We start from the raw sequence: 14,128 nt of genomic DNA, 5'->3' as shown, positions 1-14,128 counted from the left end.
GAAAGAATCAAGAGCCCAAGCCCCATGCCTCCTATGTTATTTCTACCTCTGGAAAACGTTTTTTGTTGTTGTTGTTTTTTTATTTTTGGCTGCATTGGGTCTTCGTTGCTGCGCGCAGGCTTCTCATTGTGGTGGCTTCTCTTTGTTGCAGAGCACAGGCTCTAGGCATGCGGGCTTCAGCAGCTGTGGCACGCGGGCTCAGTAGTTGTGGTTCGCGGGCTCTAGAGCACAGGCTCAGTAGTTGTGGCACACAGGCTTAGCTGCTCTGCAGCATGTGGGATCTTCCCGGACCAGGGCTTGAACCCGTGTCCCCTGCGTTGGCAGGCGGATTCTTAACCACTGCGTCACCAGGGAAGTCCTGGAAAATGTTTTTTATATTTAACAGTATTATTAAACACATCCCTTAATTAATATGTTGTAATGCAACAATCCACCAGATGGTCATATTCAATCGTAGGTAACATAACATACTCCAAAGTCAAAGATGAATTTGGGGGGAATTCCCTGGTGGTCCAGTGGTTAGGACTCTGTGCTTCCACTGCAGGAGGCATGGGTTCCACCCCTGGTTGCAGAATTAAGATCCTGCATGCCCCACAGCACAGCCAAAAAAAAAAAAAAAAAAGTGAATTTTTGTACTAAGCTAAATGTTACTCTGTGGTATTTATTACTGCTCTTCACCAACTATTTCCAGTTCTCCCTCCAGAAGTATGATAAGATTTCACTTCCCTGCACCCATGAAGTCAGATTCTACCACGTGACTTTCTCAGGCCAACGAAATGTAAACGGAACCAACATGTGTCCCTTCTGTAGTCTCTGCGAGCCAAAGCACAACCTCCCATGTTCTCCTTTTCCGGCCTGGGCAACTGTGGAAAACAGAGATGGTGTCTCCCTCCACCTGGATGTAGGTGTTGTAGAGGAAAGCTGCCAAGCCCGCCCATGATAAACATGCAGCATGAACAAGGAATAAACCTTGTTGTCTGAAGCCACTAAGAACTGAGGTTGTTTGTTACCCCACCATACTCTAGATACTCTGACATACACATAAAAAGGAGTTTAGTATTTCTCCACATCTCCAGCTTTAATAACGTTCTGCACAAAGTTGGGACTCATGTCTATTAGCACCCTTTTTTAAGTATTAGGATATTTTTTAAAGGATTAAAAAATGGTCCAAAGCTTAGCAGAAGAGTCAGATATTTTCTATTTATTTATTTATTTATATTTATTTTTGGCTGTGTTGGGTCTTCATTACTGTGCACGGGCTTTCTCTAGTTGCAGTGCGCGGGGGCTACTCTTTGTTGCGGTGTGCGGGCTTTTCGTCGTGGTGCCTTCTCTTGTTGTGGAGCACGGGCTTCAGTAGTTGTGGCTCACAGGCTCTAGAGTGCAGGCTCAGTAGTTGTAGCGCACAGGCTTAGTTGCTCCATGGCATGTGGGATCTTCCCAGACCAGGGATCGAACCCGTGTCCCCTGCACTGGCAGGCGGATTCTTAACCACAAGCCACCAGGGAAGTCCCAGAGTCAGATATTTTCAATAAAAAGATTTTAAAAACTGAAGTAACTGCACATTAAAAAGGCCAAGGTGTACAGGGGTGGTATATAAATGGCAGCATGCTAATACTCCCCTATTTACCCAAAATAATTACTTCTACTACTTCCTCTCCCTGAAGAGGCTGAAAACCAGGGACTCAGGGTTCGACAAAGCATTATAAGCAGTCACTACCAATCAATTATGAAATCTATCCGCCATCCCAAGTGGTTCAATGTCCTTGTTCTCATACACCAGAAAGCCTAGACCTATGGAGACAGGTTGCTCAACCTGGTGGAGACTGTTGCCCGCTTCTGCAACGTCCATTCCCACCCTTGGTAACAAGGCTCTAAATCTATTCTAGTGGTGGTCACTTTGTAATGTACAGAAATACTGAATCACTATGTTGTAAACCAGGAACTAACATAGTGTTATAGTTCGATTATATTTCAAAAACAAACTTATAGAAAAAGAGATCAGATTTGTGGTTATCAGAGGAAGGGGTGGGGGAGAGGAACTGGACGAAGGTGGTCAGAAGGTACAAACTTCCATTTATAAGATAAATAAGTGGGACTTCCCTGGTGGTCCAGTGGTTAAGAATCCACCTTCCAACGCAGGGGACGCGGGTTCGATCCCCGGTCGGGGAACTAAGAGCCCACATGCCACGGGGCAACTAAGCCCGTGCGCAGGCCGCAACTACTGAATCCACATGCTCTGGAGTCTGCGCACCACAACTAGAGAAGCCCACATGCCGCGGTGAAGACCCAGCGCAGCCAAAAAAAAAAAAAAGATAAATAAGTGCTAGGGATGTAATGTACAACATAATTAATATAATTAACACTGCTATATGTTATATATGAAAATTACTAAGAGAGTAAATCCTAAGGGTTCCTATTACAAAGAAAAAAAAATTCTTTTTCTTTTCCTTTGTATCTGTATGAGATGATGGATGTTCACTAAACTTATCATGGTAATTATTTCACAATTTACGTAAGTCAAATCATTATGCCGTACACCTTAAAACTATACAGTGCTGTATGTCAATTAAATCTCAATAGAACTGGAAGAGAAATAAACAGATCTATCCTAGGCAGGAACGTACTCAGCTAAAGGACTACATTCCCAGCCTCTTCAGTTACATGTAGCCATGTGATACAAGCTGAAGCATATGGTACATCTTAGAAGGATGTTTTAAACAGAGGGATTGTGCCCTTGGTCTACTCTTCCTCCACCCTACTTCATGGAACGTGGATGTAATGACTAGTGCTCTAATAACTACTGTGGAATCTGAGGGCAAAAGCCGTATCCCAGAAATGTCTGAGCAGTGAGATAAAAGGAGCTAAGTCCCTGATGATTTTGCAGTGCAGAGGCACAATACCAGCCCTAGCACCTACCCTTCAGACTTTAACACGAGAGAAATAAACACTCCCATTCAAGTCGCTATTATTTAGGGGTTTTCTATCACATAAAGACAAACCTAATCCAGGCCTAGGAATAGAATCCAAGTATACTGACAGAGTTCATGACACTTCAAATATATATATATATACATATATATTTATGAAATCTCTGTGTAAGTCAAAAAAGTAAAATCATACCTTTTTGAAGGCTGATTTTCTTAATTATCTTATCTTTCCATTATACATTATCTAATTATAGTCCAGGGAGTTCCCTAGTGGCCTAGTGGTTAGGATTCCAGGCTTTCACTGCCACCACTCAGGTTCGATCCCTGGTCTGCAAACTGAGATCCCACAAGCCACGTGGTGGGGCCAAAAAAAAAAAAATTATAGTCGAATCTACAGTGTGGCAACTATATTTTTAAATACCATTTAAATACCCCAATAATAAAAATCCATCTCTACTTCAAAATACCCTAGAGAAATGAGGGCCAGAGGGTAGGGGACAACCTCACCTAACCTATCTCAGGAACAGAAGTTGGAAAACAATAATGATTTTTATCATTTGCATCTCAAATATTTTTTATTCTTAGAGTGTCTTAATTCACAAAATCATCTGCTTCCATTCTATATAGCTATATAACAAATCATCACCAAATCTAACAGATTAAAACAACCACCATTTTATTTATTCATAATTTTGCAGTCTGGGCTGGGCTCAGCTGACTGGCTTCTCTGCTAGCCTCAGTGGTGGTCAGTCTGCAGCCTATTCAATGAGCAAGCTGATTAGGGGCCAGACTCAGCTGGGATACTGGGACTGTTGGGTGTCTCTCTTCCCACGTAGTCTCAGAATCCCTCCCTCTCTGCATGGTCTCTCCAGCAAGGTACAGCATAGCTTCTGGCATGGTAACAGTGCTCCAAGAAGGCAAAAGTGGAAGTTCCAGGCCTTCTTAAAACTTAAGCCACAAACTAGCATAATGTCATTTTTGCTGCATTCCACTGAATCACAGGGCTCACCAAGATACATGGGGAGCTGACTATACAACAGCATGAATGCCAGTAGGCATTCACTGGGGGTCACCAATATTACAGACTACCTTCTCCCCACTTATTTACTGAACAGGTTAACACCCTAACGTATGACCTCTAGCATGCTATAATCTCTCTGGGGCTCAACTGTCTGTAAAATAAGGTGTCGAACTACACGTTCTTGGAATTCTCATCTAGTTTTAATATTCTATAACTCTCGTAAGTACATAAGTCTAACATTAGAAAACCCTGGCCGGGATTTCCATGGTGGTCCAGTGGTTAAGAACCTGCCTTCCAACACAGGGGATGCGGGCTCAATCCCTGGTCGGGGAACTAAGATCCCACATGCCACAGGGCAACTAAGCCCACACGCCACAACTACTGAGCCTGCATGCCACAACTACTGAGTCTGTGTGCTGCAACTACTGAACCTGCATGCTACAACTAGAGAGAAGCTTGCATGCCAGAACGAAAGATCCCGCATGCCGCAACGAAGACCCCACGTGCCACAACTAAGACCCAATGCAGCCAAATAAATAAATATTTTTAAAAATTAAAAAAAAAACAAAACTTGGCCATGCTAACCAAATGCTTCAACCCTAGTAGAACAATTCATTGATGAGAGGTTTAAGATAAAGAATATGGTTATTCTTTAATATGTTTCATATTGCTATTTCATATGCAACTGGGTGCTTACCCCAAACACATGTGCATGTCATTAGGATCCCAAAAATCAGGAAATCAAGAAAGTTTTTTTTGCTAGGCTCCACTAGAGGATGACATTAAGAACAAAACCACACAAACTTCACTATGACCATCAACTATGTTGCTTCTAATGTAAATGAAAAACACTGAGCTATAAAGATTAAAAGTGATCCAGTATAGGGCTTCCCTGGTGGCACAGTGGTTAAGAGCCCACCTGCCAGTGCAGGGGACATGGGTTCAAGCCCTGGTCCGGGAGGATCCCACATGCTGCGGAGCAACCAAGCCCGTATGCCACAACTACTAAGCCTGCGCTCTAGAGACCATGAGCCACAACTACTGAGCCCACATGCCACAACCACTGAAGCCCACACACCTAGAGCCCGTGTGCTCCGCAACAAGAGAAGCCACCGCAATGAGAAGTCCGCGCACCACAACAAAGAGTAGCCCCCAGCTCGCCGCAAGTAGAGAAAGCCTGCGCGCAGCAGTGAAGACCCAATGCAGCCAAAAATAAATAAATAAAATAAATAAATTTATTTTTTTTAAAGTGATCCAGTATAAAAAGACATAAGAAATCATTTTAAAACCACCTAATATGGGGCTTCCCTGGTGGCGCAGTGGCTGAGAGTCCGCCTGCCGATGCAGGGGACACAGGTTCGTGTCCCGGTCCAAGAAGATCCCACATGCCGCAGAGCGGCTAGGCCCGTGAGCCATGGCCGCTGAGCCTGTGCGTCCGGAGCCTGTGCTCTGCAACGGGAGAGGCCACAACAGTGAGAGGCCCGCATACCGCAAAAAAAAAAAAAAAAGACAAAACCACCTAATAATACATCTGATTTAGGGAGACCTACTAAGAAAACCGTGGTCAGCAGAGGTGTAATATAAAAAGACCACTATGACAACATACACAAGTTTGGGTAATAAAATAAAACTTTAATGATTTTGTAATAACATTACTACACATACAGCTTCTAGGAAACTCTCTTGGTTGTTTTTCATGTGTTATTCATAATAAGAAACATTCTATAGAGACTTCTGCTGACTTAGCTTTTTTATCTTTCTCTCTGTATTAGGGACAGCTGTGCAGAAAGGCGATCTTTATGCCCTCACCCCCATCGTAAGTACTACATTATTCTATACCGTGGTGTTTCTGGAGTGAGTTGGGCACCTCATCACATGTCAGCCAATAACATTCTATGATGTCAGAATAAGACGTGAAGATAACCGACTACAGTAACAGTAACAACAAATTCTCATCATACCGCCTCATAATAGCATTTAGTTTGTGCCAGACATGGTCTAAATTCTACACATATATATAAATTCACAACAACCTCAACTAGATGTGCTAGCGTGACCACTTTGCAGATGAGGCAACCAAGGTACAAAAAGTTAAGTCACCTCCCAAGGTCAAATGTAGTTACTAAATAGTAGAACCCAGATTTGAATTCAGGTAATCTTGGCTCCGGAATCAGTGATGTCCCTAGAACTTAAGTTTTCTCATTTGTAAAACAAGATTATGGCTTTAAATTTATTGGCTTTTTAAAAGTTGCATAGATCTACATATGAAAGTACACGTACATTTATTAGGTACCCTTCCAAATCATTTTCTATGACAAAATATATAATAGTTTGGGTCTGTATGCTTTTTACAAAACAGAGTTAGTACTAAACTTACTGCTTTGTAACTCTCAGAAATTTTTTCCTCAAGTCAACAAATGTATCACAGATATTCTCCCACTTCGGTACCCACAGGTCTACCTCTCTGTCCTGATAAAAACTACATGGTATAGGATCCTGCAATCCCACTCCTAGGCATATATCCGGAGAAAACTCTAATTTGAAAAGATACACGCACCCCAATGCTCACAGCAGCACTATTTACAACAGCCAAAACACTGAGGTAACAGAAATGTCTATCAACAAATGAGTGGATAAAGATGTGGTATACATACACAATGAATACTACTCAGTCATAAAAAAAGAACGAAATAACGCCATTTACAGCAACATGGATGGACCTAGAGATGATCAAACTGAGTGAAGTAAGCCAGACAGAGAAAAACAAATATCATATATCACTTATATGTAGAATGTAAAAATATAATACAAATGAATTTATTTACAAAACAAGTTAACACAACCCTGTAAATTAACTATACTTCAATTTAAAATAGACTCACAGACAAAGAAAACAAATTCAAGGTTACCAAAGGGGATAGCAGGGGTGCGGGGGAGTGCATGATAAATTAGGGGTTTGGGATTAACATGTACACACTACTATGTATAAAACAGATAAACAAGGACCTACTGTATAGCACAGGGAACTCTACTCAATATCTTATAAAAACCTATAATGAAAAAGAATCTGAAAAAGAATATATACACACACAGACATAACTGTATCACTTTGCTGTACACCTGAAAGTATTTGCAAATTAACTATACCTCAATTTAGGACTTCCCTGGTGGCACAGTGGTTAAGAATCCACCTGCCAATGCAGGGGACACGGGTTCGAGCCCTGGTCCGGGAAGATCTCACATGCCACGGAGCAACTAAGCCTGTGCACCACAACTACTGAGCCTGCGCTCTAAAGCCAGCAAGCCACGACTACTGAGCCCACATACCACAACTACTGAAGCCCTCGCGCCTAGAGCCCGCTCACCGCAACAAGAGAAGCCACCGCAATGAGAAGCCCACGCACCGCAACCAAGAGTGGCCCCCGCTCGCCACAAGTAGAGAAAGCCCGCGCACAGCGACAAAGACCCAACACAGCTAAAAATAAATTAATTAATTTTTTAAAAAAATAAAGCTAAAAGACAGGCTGAAAAAAAAAAAAACTATACCTCAACTTAAAAGAAAAACTGTTAAAAAAAAAAAAAAACTACATGGTAGTCCACTGATGGGTATTTTGTTCTTGCCAGTTTTTCTCTACTAGTTTTCTACCTTTCTCTGCTGCCATGAGCATGTTTCTCATCTTTACGGGCTTTCTTGACACTTTTTCCCCCATCTCCTAAGGGTAAGTAAGCATCCTAATCCTTTTACTATTTTCCACACATTCTCCATATTGTCAGTGATTTCAAGTAAATCACATTTATCCTAATCTAGCTCCTAAACTCTTCTCCCAAATCCCCAAATACTCCCAGACATTTCTATCTTGTAGACAGCTATGCCAGAATCTCAAAATTTTTCCTCTGCCTGGACTGAAATCTCTCTTCCTTTCCATTCACACTACCAACAATCTACCCTCTGCCTTGATCACCTCACACCAGGACTATGCAACATCCTGTATCTCTGCCTCCATGTAACTCCTCTCTTCATATTATGACCAGGATGGTTTCCCTAAAACAGTCATCATCAAATCATCCAGTATCAGAGTACCTACACTGAACTGTATAAAATGGACACAGAACACAAAATAATATAATAGCATTCCTGTCCTCAGGAAGACTGCAAATATCTTCTCGTAAAACTTTAATTTAAAAAATAAAGTAATCTAGGCAGAGAGGCTGAAGACTTGGAGTCCACTCGTGGTCCACAGATTAAACCTAGCCCACAAGGTGTAGTTCCAAATTGTGTTTTAGATGTTAATTAATAGAAAATACTTAAAAATCAAGAGATTTCACATTCAAATCCAAGTTTTGAGCCTCTGTTGAAAAACCAGAGTATCTAGAAACGTCTCACAGTCTCACTTGGCAGCCATCAGCCAGAATTATCTATCAGTTTCTCCTAAGCAAGGTATAAAGACTGCTAGGACTCTTCAGGCTGTTTTTACTCACCATTTTCTCCCCAACCCAAGGTCTTAAAAATGTCAGCTGTCATTCAGGAGCTTACAAGCTGCATGCAACTCACTTACATTACCAACTTGGCCGCTGTGAACAGTTTATAACCCGTGGACTCTCGTCAGCCCGGTGTTCAAGGGCCATCACAGGGCGGCCCCAACCCCTGCCGCCTTAAACCTCTGTGCTGGTCATCCCCCCACCAAGAAAACATCTTTTCCACTTCTCTCAATAACAGTATTCACTCCGCTACCCCAAATACCTTCTCACTCGATCTGGCTAAATCCTGTTGACCCTTCAAGGTATACTTCATGTACTGCTTCCTCCAAATCTTTGGGGACCCTTCTTGGCCACAGTGAACCTTCTTCCAGAGTTGAGTGTCCATCCCAGCATATATTTAACACTTTTATGCTCTCTGAATAACAGTGCCAAATGAAAGATCTAAAAAGTTACAGAAAAGTATTTCTCAGACTTAAACAGTTGCAGCATTTGTGCATCATACATACTTACTGTCATCACAAAATTAATAGCAGGAGCAAAGTCAAACAATCTTCCTGTCTTTTACAGAAGGCTTTTTCTAGAGAAAGTGCAAAAAGAGCTGTGTCATTCCTGGTTCTCTTGTGTTCTTAAGTCCTTCAATTCTGCAAACAGACTGACACTTCCAACTACAAATTCAAGATTCATCTTTGTACTAGATTTTCACACTAACCACAAGCATACATTTATGGGGAGGGGAGGGGAGGGCAGGGGATTATCCCTATGTCACTCCATAACTTTTGAACTTATACCGCCAAGCAGTTCTGAAAATAGCCACTGTAGCACAAACATGATAAAGTGTTAAAGGAGGAAGGGATTAATCATCTTGTTGAAATTAAAAGATGCGCCAAAACAATTTAAAAAAAAAAAAAGGACACGATCAAACCCGTGTCCCCTGCATTGGCAGGTGTATTCTTAACCACTGTGCCACCAGGGAAGTCCCTTATCAGTTAATTCTACCATGACAGATTTGTAGTCACTGCGGGGTGACAAGACACACTGCTCTAACTCTCCCCTCCTTCCCCATCTTTCTGCAAAACTGCATGTTATTCCCCAGGCCACAGTCATATTTCCTCTGGGCAGATAGTGACTGTCCAACCTTGTATTCTTAAGGCACTTATGGTTATGACTGAGGGGCTTCCACGAAACTTCACTGATCTTCCAAAGTGGAAATAGTTTTTAGTTATGGAGAGCTTTAGATACTCTCTCTCTGCTCTCACCTGGTGGGGAGGTGTGTGAAACCCTTGATAGGATTTTATATAGTTTTTAATCTATGAGACATATGGACTGAACATACTTTTTATTTTATTTTTTGTTTTTGTTTTTTTATGGCCGCGCCCCACAGCATGTGGGATCTAAGTTCCCTGACCAGGGATCGAACCCAAGCCCCCTGCATTGGAAGCGTGGAGTCTTAACCACTGGACCGCTAGGGAAGCCCCTGAACACAATTTTTAGCTGATACTGAATAAACTTTCCAATAAGTGTGTGTGTGTATTAATTTATTTAAAAAAAAGAATTAACTGATAATAGAAAACTGTACTAAACCACTATTTTCAAAATGAGAAAATAAACTTGTGATACAGTTAAATTTACATGAAAATCCATGTTTATCAAGTTTACATATTAATAACCATATTATACCAAATATAATTTGTATTTTACACTAAAAATATCATATTCTCAAAGACTAGAGGGTCCATGGAGAAGACCAACAACAGAACAAAAACAAACTACAATGAGGCCACCTAACAGATAAGAGAGGATGCCATTCCAGGACCAGCTTTTCAGGTAAATTAAAACATTTCAGTGCCCATTAAATGCTAAAGATCAGTAATTACTGAAAGTTTCCCTGCATCTAATTTCTTGAAAAATAAGAATAAAATAAAAATTACAAATTTGCATCATCTCAAAAAGCACAAATAATAGTGATGTCTCAACTATAAACTGTTGTTTTATGAAACTGCATATATTATAATGCAATACAATTTTTTTGTGTTTCACTGATTTCAAGTTGACAGCTATGGAAATGAGAGGTTGCGGGGGGGGGGGGGGGGGGGGTAATGCTTACAAGTACAGAACAGCAATAGTCCCCTGCAGCAGAGCCATTTTTTGCTGGTCCCTTGTATGACATCACTGGTTGTACCTAATTTTTTCTACAGTAATGCTCAAGGTGACTTTCTTTTCTTTTTTTTAATAAGCTTATTTATTTATTTAGGCTGCACTAAATCTTCGTTGCTGTGCGCGGGCTTTCTCTAGTTGCGGCGAGCGGGCTTCTCATTGCGGTGGCTTCTCTTGTTGTGGAGCACGGCCTCTAGGCGTGCAGGCTCAGTAGTTGTGGCACACGGGCTCAGTAGTTGTGACGCACGGTCTTAGCTGCTCCGCGGCATGTGGGATCTTCCCGGACCAGCGCTCGAACCCGTGTCCCCTGCATTGGCAGGCAGATTCTTAACCACTGCGCCACCTCAGAAAGTCCCTCAAGGTGACTTTCTAATAACAGTAATTGACCTCTGAAAAGAAAGTGGTTCAGGGTATCAAGAGGTGATTCAGAGAGAGTCAAGGGTAGCGCCCCAGAGACCCTAACCCCACCACCTGCCGCTTCTGTGCCATCCCCACACCACCCAGCCTGGACATCAACTTTGTTCACGTGGTAAGAAATATGGCAGAATCTCCACTTGGCTTCCCAACTTAGTAATGTGGGTGTATACTCTAAGGAAGAAAAGATAAAAATCAAAGTTTCAGGAAGAGTTTCCTTCACCTTAATAGAAAAATAACTCCAACCTCTGGTACGTGCCTGCCCTGCAGCAGGAGCTTCTGCACCAATGGGAAGACCTGCACCTCTGATAAAGACTAAGTGATAGGCAGTCCTTACTGTGCAAGAGAACTTTTAGACATGTGCCAATTTCACTGTTCCACTTGATGTTTCTCTATTTACATACCTACGCGTCAAACTCTGCCTCTAAGATTAAGACCTTCTGTGCAAAATTCTGGATTTTAGGTTGTAGATATAATTTTAAAGTAATAATAGTTAATGTAAAACCAGTAACCACATATGCTTTTTCACATGAGATAAAACACAAAAATTATCTAACACTATAAAACGCGAAAATGCTTAATTTTTACCTAATTACTAAAAATTCAAACATTTAAACTCAAAGAATGTGTAGTTACTAGTCCACAGTTACCTTTTTCTTTAAATCCGAAAACAAATACACAACCTACTTTTAAAAAATAGTGTCATAAGGCATCTGCTCTAGGGTAAAGCAACCCACTTACTGACCATCTAAATAACACTGACAATTTAAACACCTTTATCTCCACTGCATTCCACAAAGATATTAATTTTCATTTCTGAGGTATCTGCAATTCCACATAATTTTAACATTTACAAACCTAATTTACATTTGTTACACATCAGTTTTACTTTCAGGGTCTGCACTACCCAGCTAACTAACAGGGTCTTTTCTGCATGTATCTTAACACAGTGCAGAGATACACAATTGAAAACCCCTCTCTTTGCTTTCCATTTCAGATATTAGTTTCCATTTACATGTTTCTAAAACGACTGGAGATTCCATTTCCTTCAAAAGACACACCTAGTTTCAAAGAATTCACTAACAAGTTTGGAACGATCAAAGTTACCACTAGACTTAATTACCTGTAAGGAATGCTGTACCAGTTTTCAAATCTAAAAAACTCTCTTATGACTTAGAACTGTTCTAAACATTTTCCAAAGTGCTGAGGTTTTTTTTTTTTTACTGTCATATTAGTGTCATTCTATAGAAAGGTTTTAATTAACTTCTCAAAGGGCTACCTTTTTCCCACTCATAATATGAGATAAAAATTAAAATAATAAAGTGACAATACCCTAAACCAACCTTTCTTCTGGTGCACCCAGGAGTTGCACTAATACAAATGAGCTCACTGCAATCTCAGGGGAAGTGTGCACACTCACACACACACTCACACACTTGGATGTGTAGGAGCACAACAACGTAGATAGGTCTCCTCTTTCTAAAGAAAGAATTTAAGAGCAAAACTAACACATGTTATAATCCCAAATTAATGTTCAGAAAGAAACCAAGAAATAGTGAAAACGGGAAGCGATCAAGTTAAAACCCTGCTATGGCTTCGTATACGTTCTTTTAAAGGATACCAAAAAAGTGGCAAAGAAGTTTAAAATTACTTAAAACTGCACCTTCCTTCTCGAAATTTCAGTTAACACAGGAATAACAATGGTATTTTATACCAGACATTACAATGAAAGTGGTATAATAAACCCCAACTTCATATCACAAAGAAACGAATAATGTATACATCCTGTACTTGTTTCCCTCACGATTTGTCATAGCTAGGTAAGAGCTGGCAATAAAATATGGAGGGCAAGTCGAAGGCCCTGAATCATGTTCATAGTAAAAGAATAGCAAAGCGAAAAAGAGCACGGCCAGTGCAGAGCTTCACGGGTTTCCCACAACCCTGTTCTCTGCCTTGCGTTAACACTACTATTTTTACTATGTATCACCAAACGTAACAATGCTAGTACTAAACGAATGCACCACATCAAAAAAAGAAAAAAACAACAACAACAAAACCCCAGACTATCCGTAAGTATGCTGCTTTCCGCGGCGTCCCGGTGCACCCTTCCACTACCACCATATAATGAAATGAGTAAGCAATACACGCCTTCCTACAACTCCGAAAGACGGCCACAGACCTTCCACAGCAGCAGCCTCAAGAGCCACGAGCGCTCAGCGACTCACCGGCACTGAAACGGGCTTCTGGACCCACAGGCAAAGTTGTCCTATAACCATTCTGTAAAAAGACATTTCTACCCAGCGAATGGCCGGAGGCACTTTTGAGCTAGTGCCTGCTCAAAAGCACACGAGAGCGACTCCTGCCCCAGTAACAGCCGCGAGTGGCTACTCCGATGGAAGTTCGGCCACATTTACATCCGTCTGGACCCGAACGAACGTACTCCTCGCGATCGGCCTGCGGTGGCAGCGACGTTCCCAAAACTTGCTGCACTCCGTCCCCTCCGCGGAGCGACCGCACAGACTAGTGCTCTTGGCGCTGGGCAGTGCGGGGCCCGGCTGGGGGAGGGGAGGGGAAGCGGTCGGAGTACTTCCTAATATATCATTAAAACACGAAAGCAGAGGTTTGGGAGCGAGAAAAGTTAAAGGAGCGACCGGCTGACAAAGAAAAGCAGCTCCGGCTGCGTCCGTTTCCTGCTCCCCCGCCCAACCGGGCCGGGGGACCACCTGGCCGCGGCGTTTTGACAGCTCGGAGAGCGTCCCGGAGCCGAGCGCCTGGGAGCCGAGCGGGAGCCCGTCCGGCGACTACCCAGCTGTACTCCGGGCTCGTCTACTAAACGACCCGGCGAGGCCCAGGGGCATCGACGAGAAATTTCTCCAAAAAGAGAAGCCCCGGAACACACGGCGCCGAGGCCAAACTAAAAAGTAAAGTGTGGCGGCGGCGCGAGCCGTCGGACCCGGGCCGGCGGAGGGAAGTGCGGGCGGCCGCTGGAGGCCGGGGGCCGGCGCGGGGCTCGGGGCGGGCGCCCCGGGCCGGAGCCGCGCGGCCCGCGCGGGCCCCACCCCCACCCCGCGGGGGCGGCCGGGGGCGCGCGGGGGCGGCGGGGCCGGGCGCGGCGGTGACAGCTCCGGGCCGG

The 14,128-nt window shown here is 42.8% G+C and overlaps 1 protein-coding gene and 1 long non-coding RNA gene across 29 annotated transcripts in view; one reads left to right on the top strand and one right to left on the bottom strand.

Moving 5' to 3' along the window:
- KMT2C (lysine methyltransferase 2C) overlaps positions 1–14,128 on the bottom strand; it is a 298,083-nt gene that overhangs the window by 282,506 nt on the left and 1,449 nt on the right. The window contains exon 1 of one of the 28 annotated variants that reach the window (XM_055084734.1): positions 8,938–8,954. The exons of the other annotated variants lie outside the window; for them this stretch is intronic. The gene's annotated coding sequence lies outside the window, so the exon portion shown is untranslated. Of the gene's footprint in view, positions 1–8,937; positions 8,955–14,128 lie in introns of those variants that run through there. 28 annotated transcript variants of the gene reach the window in all.
- Positions 13,227–14,128, top strand: part of LOC114486259 (uncharacterized) — an 8,343-nt gene continuing 7,441 nt past the window's right edge. Inside the window, exon 1 of the long non-coding RNA XR_003679678.2 lies at positions 13,227–13,916. This is a non-coding gene — a long non-coding RNA (uncharacterized lncRNA). The remainder of the gene's footprint in view (positions 13,917–14,128) is intronic.

This window comes from Physeter macrocephalus, chromosome 5 (genome assembly GCF_002837175.3).
Source record: "Physeter macrocephalus isolate SW-GA chromosome 5, ASM283717v5, whole genome shotgun sequence".
NCBI lineage: Eukaryota > Metazoa > Chordata > Mammalia > Artiodactyla > Physeteridae > Physeter > Physeter macrocephalus.
This window is presented reverse-complemented; position numbering and strand designations above follow the sequence as displayed.